Source organism: Heterodontus francisci, chromosome 10 (genome assembly GCF_036365525.1).
Source record: "Heterodontus francisci isolate sHetFra1 chromosome 10, sHetFra1.hap1, whole genome shotgun sequence".
NCBI classification, from domain to species: domain Eukaryota; kingdom Metazoa; phylum Chordata; class Chondrichthyes; order Heterodontiformes; family Heterodontidae; genus Heterodontus; species Heterodontus francisci.
The window spans coordinates 8,870,767-8,879,980 of record NC_090380.1 but is presented as its reverse complement, the minus strand read 5'-3'; the positions used below and the strand labels follow the sequence as shown (position 1 = coordinate 8,879,980).

The 9,214-nt window shown below is 43.9% G+C and overlaps 1 non-coding gene across 1 annotated transcript; it reads right to left on the bottom strand.

The window, feature by feature from the left end:
• Positions 1-8,509: 8,509 nt before the first annotated feature.
• On the bottom strand, positions 8,510-8,582 carry trnar-ccg (transfer RNA arginine (anticodon CCG)). Its single transcript has one exon. It is a non-coding gene; the product is annotated as a tRNA-Arg (tRNA).
• Between the last annotated feature and the right edge of the window lie 632 nt (positions 8,583-9,214).

Below are 9,214 nucleotides of genomic sequence, written 5' to 3'. Positions count from 1 at the left end.
GGTATTGGAACCAATTCTGGGGCAGGATGAACGGGACTGGGACTGATGTCCTTGAAGAAACTTTAACTGGAGTTGTTAGTGAAGGTTTACATGAATTTGGCAGGGGTGGGGGAGGCACCAGGATGTCACATTAGAGAGAAGAAGCAAGATGTAAAGTGGACCGGGAGAGACAAATAGCACCAGAATAAAGAATAATTCAGAAATGGGAGGGTCAGACTGGGAGTAAATATGAAGCAGTCTGAGATGGATTTGGAGTGTATGTGAGTAAATGTACTGAGTGTGGGAAATGAGCTCCGTGAGCTGCAGGTACAAGTCACCACACGGGACTATGATATTGTGGCAATAACAGAGATCTGGCTCAAAGGAGGGGAAGATTGGGATAATGAATATTCCTGGAAACAAGATATTCAGGAATAATAGGGCAGGAAAAATGGAGGGCATGGCAGCATTGTTCAGAGAAACTATTATAACTCTGAGGAGGAATGATAGAGTTGAGAGACCAAAGACAGAATTTATTTCAGTAGAATTGAGGAACACTAGAGGAGTTATTATTGTAACTGAGTGTATACGATGGGCTGAATGGTCTCCTTCTGCTGTAAGTTTCTATGATAAACAAGGTAACATTTGAACCTAGAATTTTCCAGCTTGGAGGAAGAGTGTGCTGTGTATTTCACCCTGAATCTGATAACATCAATCATACGTGTATTGTAATTGGATATCTACATTACAAAGTAACAAATGTGCCTCAGACATTGGGTAATCTGAAGACAGGATTTAAAAGGGAAGTATTTGCCTGGAAAGTGCAAGTGACATTGTTCCCTGGGTGTTGGGATGGTGCACAGCTCAGTAGAAACATTACATTGGATTGTGACACTGGAAAGCAAGGCGAGAGTGAGGAGGGAGCCGAACAGGAACTGCCGAGATTGGCTGATCAGTTAAAAAGAAAAGTAACTGCTTGTTACAGAATGCAGCCTGTTTACAGAATGTGCTCCTTCACCTAAAACTGCTTTCATCACAAATGAGACTTGCACCATCAATGCCTGTTTTAGGAGGGCTGGACCTTATCCTTTAGGCCATGTGGCTGCACATGGAAAGAGTTTGGTCTTTGCAACTTGCCCCTTTGTCTCTCTATAATCACTGCCACATTTGATGCCTTTTGGCTATTTATATTGTTTGGAAAAGACTTAGGGGTTCCCTTTTATGTTCGGCACCAAACTATTCTCATACTCTCTTTGCCCCTCTTATTTCCTTTTTTAGATCTCCTCTGTACTTTCTACATTCAACTTGGTTTTCTACTACATTATCAATCTCACTTTTGTTATCAGCCTCCGTTTTTCTGTCTCATTTTCATCTCTATATGTTTTGTCAGGCAGGAAGCTCTAACTTTGAATGCTATTCCATTCTCCTTCGTGGGGATGTGTTTACTCTGTACCTGAACCATCTCCTCTTTGAAGAACTCCCTTGTTCAAAAAACTATCTTTCCTACCAATTTTTAATTCCAACCCACAGAGGTCAGGTCCCTTTTAACTCATTGAAATTAGCCCTCCTGCAGTATGTACTGTAATGCTCAATTGTCCCATGTCTTTTCACATAATTTATTTATTTTCAAACTGCATGGAGTAAGGGGAAAATGGAGAAGAGATTTCGCCTGAGTGAGACACAGTCAGAGTGTGAAGGTGGGAATTTGGTTTATTTGGTAAGTTTTGCTAAGTTTTTCTCAAGTTTAAGTTAGATTACCAGAGGGCGGCACAGTGGCGCAGTGGTTAGCACCACAGCTCCAGGGACCCGGGTTCGATTCTGCCTGTGCGGAGTTTGCAAGTTCTCCCTGTGTCTGCGTGGGTTTCCTCCGGGTGCTCTGGTTTCCTCCCACATGCCAAAGACTTGCAGGTTGATAGGTTAATTGGCCATTATAAATTGCCCCTAGTATAGGTAGGTGGTAGGGAAATATATAGGGACAGGTGGGGATGTGATAGGAATATGGGATTAGTGTAGGATTAGTATAAATGGGTGGTTGATGGTCGGTACAGACTCGGTGGGCCGAAGGGCCTGTTTCAGTGCTGTATCTCTAAAAGAACCATAGAGAAATTACAGCACAGAAGGTGGCCATTCAGCCCATCTTGTCCGTGTTTGCCGAACAAACTAGCCACCCAATCCAATCTCACCGTCCAGCACCTGGTCCATAGCCTTGCAGGTTACAGCACTTCAGGTGCATGTCCAGGTCCCTTTTAAATGAATTGAAGGTTTCTGCCTCTATCACCATTCCTGGCAGTGAATTCCAGACACCCACCACCCTCTGATTGAAAACGTTTTTCCTCATGTCCCCTCTAATCTTCTACCAATCACCTTAAATCTGTGCCCCTGGTAATTGACCACTCCACTCGGGGATATGGGGCATCTGCTATTTCCTCCCTGGTTAAGCTTTGACAGAGAGCTTTCAAACTTCAAGTTAGTTAAATTGCCTTGTTAAACAGGAGCTGCATGCCAGTGACAGTTATCTCTCAATCTGCTAAAAGTAGTTGCTTCAATAGGTGTTAATTCCTGCAGCAGCGAGCTCGTGATTCCTCAGAGACTCTGTAAAAGCAGTCAGGTTTTCAAAACTGCACGGAGAGGAAACTTTGCCAGAGTGAAACACAGTCAGAGTGTGAAGGTAGAAATTTGGTTCATGTGGAAAGTTCGATGCAGAGAGGGAAAGAGGTGTCCCTTTTCCAGCCTCTAGTCGCTGTCGAAGATACAAGTTGCTTCCCAGAAATAGAGGATAACCTTAAGACAGTGATATCACAGGAAAGCTGTCAGGTGATTGTCTGTTGATTAACTGCTGTTTTGTAAGTATTTCAGTATTGTATTACCAAGGTTGAAATAAGTACTGTAAATGCGGGTGAGGAGAGGCAGTAATTAAAAAATTAAGTAAATAATTAATTAGTTACTTAAAACACAATCAGAATGGCAGGGCAGGTGATGTGTTGCAGCTGCAGTAAGTTAGAGCTTGTGGACACCAATGTGATCCACGACAACCACGTCTGCAGTAAGTGTATATGGCTTGAGGAGCTTCGGCTAAGACTAGATGAACTGGAGGCTGAGCTACAGAAACTGTAATGCATCAGGGAGGGGGAAAGTTACCTGGACACACTGTTCCAGAAGGCAGTCACATCGCATAGGATAGCATCTTCTGATTTGGTCAGGTATAGGAGGGCGTGACTGCAAGTGAGGCAGGTAAGGGGATCGAGAAAGCAGAAGTAGAGGAACCTCAGCACTTGCAATTGTCCAACAGGTTTGAGGTTCTTTCAGTTTGTATGGATGAGAATGAAGACTGCACGGTGGATGAGTCAACTGACCATGGCACCATGGTACAGGAAGCCATTCAAGCAGGAGGAGTAAATAGCAATGTGGCGTTAGTAGGAGATATTATCATTAGGGGGACAGACACAGTTCTCTGCAGCCAAGAGCAAGATTCTAGAAAGCTGTGTTGTCTGCCCGGCGCCAGGGTTAGGTCATCTGCTCGGTGCTGGACAGGAACATGCAGTGGGAGGGGAGAGGATGCAGTTGTCGTTGTCCACATGGGTAAAAATGACATAGGTAGGATTAGGAAAGAGTTTCTCCATAGGGAGTATGAGTAGCTAGATGCTAAATTTAAAAGCAGAATCTCAAAGATGATTTCTGGATTATTACCTCAGCCACGGGTAATTTGGTGTAGGGAAATAAGAGGTGAATGTGTGACTCAGACCGGTGTGATAGAAATGGGTTTCAATTCATGGGGCACTGGCACCAGTTCTGGGGAAAGTGGGAGCTGTATCGTTGGGATGGTCTTCACCTGAACCATGCTGGGACTACAGTTCTGGCAAGTCATATAACTAGGGTGGGAGAGAGGGTTTTAAACTAAATAATGGAGGGAGGGATCATGTGAGAGGAGATGTGGGAAATCAAAGGGAAACAATGAGGTAATAGAGCAAGGTAGCGATTTGGGTAACGATAACCAGTGTGATAGGATAGGACAGAACATACAAACAGAAGACTGCACCAGCAGATAAGGCCAAAGATTGCAGATATGGTTAAAAGACAGATTTAAAGACACTGTATCTGAATGTGTGCAGCATTTGTAAGAAGATGGATGGATTGTTAGCACAGATAGAAATAAATATGTATGTCCTGATAGTCATTACAGAGACAAGGCTGGGACCTGAATATTGAAGAGTATTCAACATTACGAAAAGACAGAAAGCTAGGAAAAGTTGTTGGGGTAGCTCTGTTACTTAAGTCATTAGTACAGTAGTGAGAGATGACCTTAGCTTGGAAGAGCAAGATGTAGAATCAGTTTGGGTAAAGATAGGAAATATGCAAGGTAAGGATGCACTTGTGGGAATAGTTTATAGGCCCTCTCACAGCTACTCACTACTGTGGACAGTAATACAGGAAGATATGAATGGGGGATGTAAGAAAGATAATGCTATCGACAAAGGAACATAGGAGCAGGATTTGGTCATTCAGCCCATCGAGCCTGCTCTGCCATTCAATACCATCATAGCTGATCATCCACTTCAATGCCTTTTCCTCACACTCTCCCCATATGTCATTGGTATGTAGAAATCTGTCAATCTCTGCTTTACTCACTGACTGAGCTTCCACAGCCCTTTGGCACAGAGAATTCCAAACATTCACGACCCTCTGAGTAAAGAAATTTCTCCTTATCTCGGTCCTGAGTGACTTCCCCCTTACTTTGAAATTGTGTCCCCTGGTTCTAGGCTCCTCAGCCAGGGGAAACATCTTACCTGCATCATATTGTTTGCCTTTGCTCCATGACCTTTTGGTCAGCAATGTGGCCTTATCCAATCTACACCTTCTCCTTTGTTATCTCTTGCACCACCCCGCCTCACTTGCTTAGTTCCGAAGAAGGGTCACTGATCCGAAACATTAACTCTGCTTCTCTTTCCACAGATGCTGTCAGACCTGCTGAGTGGTTCCAGCATTTCTTGTTTTTATTTCAGATTTCCAGCATCCACAGTATTTTGCTTTTACCTGCATCTACCCTGTCTATCCCTTTAAGTATTTTGTAGGTTTCAATGAGATCACCTCTCATTCTTCGAAACTCTAGAGAATACAGGCCCATTTTCCCCAGTCTCTCATCCGGGGAACATGTCTGGTGAAACTTCATTGCATTCCCTCTATGGCAATAATATCCTTCAACAGGTAAGGGGACCAAAACTACACACAGTACTCCAGGTGCAGTCTAACCAAGGTTCTATATAATGGAATAAAAGCAAAATACTGCGGATGCTGGAAATCTGAAATAAAAACAAGAAATGCTGGAACCACTCAACAGGTCTGGCAGCATCTGTGAAAAGAGAAGCAGAGTTACCGTTTCAGGTCAGTGACCCTTCTTCGGAACTGACAAATATTAGAAATGTCAAAGGTTAGAAGCAAGTGAGGTGGGGGTGGGGCAAGAGATAACAAAAGAGGTCTAGATTGGACCAGGCCACATTGCTGACCAAAAGGTCACGGAGCAAAGGCAAACAATATGTTAATGGTGTGTTGAAAGACAAAGCATTCGTACAGATAGGGTGTTAACCAACTGAATATTGAACAGCAGCAAGTGCAAACCTGAAAAAAAACAGTGGGTAAGCAAACTGAACAAACTAAGATGAAATGAAATCAGCTTGCCGGACTGAACATTGAGTTCAATAATTTCAGAGCATGACAGCCCCCCATTTTACTTTCATTTTTAGTTATTTTTTCTTCCTTTTTTTTTACATTCTTTTTTACATTTTTTACAATCTTTTTTTGCATTTATTTCATTTCATCTTAGTTTGTTCAGTTTGCTTACCCACTGTTTTTTTTCAGGTTTGCACTTGCTGCTGTTCAATATTCAGTTGGTTAACGCCCTATCTGTACGAATGCTTTGTCTTTCAACACACCATTAACATATTGTTTGCCTTTGCTCCGTGACCTTTTGGTCAGCAATGTGGCCTGGTCCAATCTAGACCTCCTTTGTTATCTCTTGCCCCACCCCCACCTCACTTGCTTATAACCTGTGACTTTTCTAATATTTGTCAGTTCCGAAGAAGGGTCACTGACCCGAAACGGTAACTCTGCTTCTCTTTGCACAGATGCTGCCAGACCTGCTGAGTAGTTCCAGCATTTCTTGTTTTTATTCTATATAATGGAAGCAAGACTTCATACGCCTGTACTCAAATCCTCTTGCGATAAAGACTAACATACCATTAGCCTTCTTAATTCCTTACTGTACTTGCATGTTAGCTTACAGTGAGCTATCGATGAGGACACCCAGGCCTCATTGTACATCTACAGTTTCTAATCTCTTACCATTTAAGAAGTACTCTGCACATCTTTTCCTCCTACTGACGTAGATAGCATCACATTTTTCCACATTATATTCCATCTGCCATGTTCTTGCCCATTTACTAAGACTGTCCAAATGGCTGGAAATATTCAGCAGGTCTGGCGGCATCTGTGGAGAGAGAAGCAGAGTTAACATTTCAGGTCAGTGACCCTTCTTCAGAACCATCAATGCTGTAGTGATGAAATTCGGCCATGCTCAAGAGGCCAGAATTGGAAGAGTGCAGATATTTTGAAGGCTTATAGGGCAGGAAGAGGCTGCAGATATAGGGAGGGGTGAGACCATGGAGAGATTTGAAAATAACAATGATAATTTTAAAATTGAGACATTTCCAGACTGGGAGCCAACATAAGTCAGTGATCACAGTGGAGTTGGGTGAACGGTTTTTGGTGCATGTTAGAAGTCGGGCAGCAGAGTTTTAGATGAGCTGAAGTTTAGGGAGGGTGGAAGATGGGAGACTGACCAGGAGAATATTGGGATAGTCAAGTCGAGAGGTAACTAAGGCATGGATGAGGGTTTCAGCAGCTGATGTGCTGAGGCAGGGACAGAGTCGGGTGATGTTATGGAAGTGGTCATGGTAGTGGAGTGGATAGGTGGTCAGAAGCTCATCTCAGAGTCAAATGTGAATTGAAGGTTGTGAACAATCTGGTGCAGCCTCAGAGATTTACCAGGGTGAGGGAAGGAGTCGGTGTCTCGGGAATGGAATTTGTGGTGGGGACCAAAGACAATGGTTCAGTCTTTCCAATACTTAGTGGGAGAACATTTCAGCTCATCCAGTACTGGATGTCGGACAAGCAGTTTGACAAATCAAAATGGAGGGGTCGAGTGAAGTGGTAGTGAGTTAGAGCTGGGTGGCATCAGTGTACAGAGTGAACCTGACATGTTTTGAAGGGGCAGATTGGAAATAGAAAGGACCAAGGATAGATTCTTGGGGAACTCCAGAGGTAACAGTGAGAGAGTGGGAAGAGAAGCCATTGCAGGTGATTCTCTGGGTAAGCTTTGATAGATAAAAATGGAAGCAGGTGAGTGCAGTCCCACCCAGCTGGATGATGAGGATGATGTGGTTCACTGTGTCGAAGGTTGCAGACAGGTTAAGAACAATGAGGAGAGCAAGTCTACCATGATCACAATTGCATAGGATGTCATTTGTGACTTTGAAAAAGGCCATTTGTGTTAGTGACAGGGATGGAAGCTAACTGAAGGAATTCAAGCATCGAATTGTGGAAAGATGGGTGCGGGTTTGGGGAGTGGCAATACATTCAAGGAATAAAAACAGAAAGTGCTGGAAATACGCAGCTGGTCAGGCAGCATCCGTGGAGAGAGAAGCAGAGTTAAAGTTACAGGTCTGTGACCTTTCACCAGAACTGGCAAAGGTTAGAAAAGAATGAGGTTTTAAGCAAGTGACGGGATGGGGGATGGTGGGGAAGAGAACAAAAGGGAAGGTGTGTGATAGGGCAGAGGACAGGAGAGATTAAATAACGAAGCTGTCCTGGGACAAAGTCTACAAGGCTGTAGAATGCCTAATCGAAAGATCAGGTGCTGCTCCTCGAGCTTGTGTTGATGTTCACTGGAACACTGCAGCAGGCCAAGGGCAGAAATGTGGGCATCAGAGCAGGGGGTGGGTGTTGAAATGGCAAGTGACCGGAAGCTCGGGGTTATGCTTTCAGACTGAGATGAGGATTTCCGCAAAGCGGTCACCCAATCTGCGTTTGGTCTCCCCAATATAGAGGCGACCACATTTAAGGAGTTTGGAGAGGAACAGGAGATTAAACATGAAGCAGTAGAAGGGGTTTGTGAGGACAGGGGTGATGATGGCAAATTTAAAGGGAAGTGGACAATACCTGAGAAGAGGAAGTTCAAACTGTGACATTTCCATGGTGGGCTGTGAGCTGACATTTATTGCATTGTCAATCCTGGATTATTCATTCAGTAACATAACCAGTGTACCTGTTGGTGCAACTGCATGTTAACAATTAGTACATTGAATGCAGGGTGAAATGTTGACTGTCTTTGGGAAGCAAGCAGCTTTTGCTGCTTACCCCGGCTCCAATATTGAAACATTTGCAAGGCTCCCTACTGACTGAATTTGATTTCTGTGTATTTGAGTGCTGAGGACAAAGAGCTAGTGTCACAGAATAAAGATTCTTTAAAAACCCACCACACCCCAGGTGGGACTTGAACCCACAATCCCTGGCTCCGGAGGCCAGTGCCTTATCCATTAGGCCACTGGGGTTGCATAGCATTTGGGTTTGGTGCTTGCAACTTGTCACTAAGTCTCTATGTAATCACTACCAAACTTGATATGTTTGTGTCAGTCGCCCTTTTTTTCTCATACACGACCACATTAAAAGCATGGAATCTTACAGCACAGAAAAAGGCTTTTTGGCCTGTCATGTCTGTGCCAGCTATTTGAAAGAGATTTCTAATTTACTCCAGTTTGTTGATTGGGGGATAAATATTGTGCAGGGCACCAGTGAGAACGCCCCTGCTCCACTACAAAAGAGCCTTGGCATCTTTTAGATCCACTTGAGGAATAGACAGGGCCTTAGTTTAATATTTCATCCAAAAGGAATGCAGATGTGACAGTGCAGCACTCTCTCTGTCTGACACTGGGAGAATCAACATGGAATTCTGTGCTCAAGTAACTGGAGGCAGAGGTTAAACACTGTCTACTGACAGAGGGACAAGAATGTTTACCAGACTGATTCCTGGGATGGCTGGACTGACGTATGAGGAGAGATTGAGTCGGTTAGGATTATATTCGCTGGAGTTCAGAAGAGTGAGGGGGGAATCTCATAGACACCTATAAAATTATAACAGGACTTGACAGGGTAGATACAGGAAGGATGTTCCCAATGGTGGGGG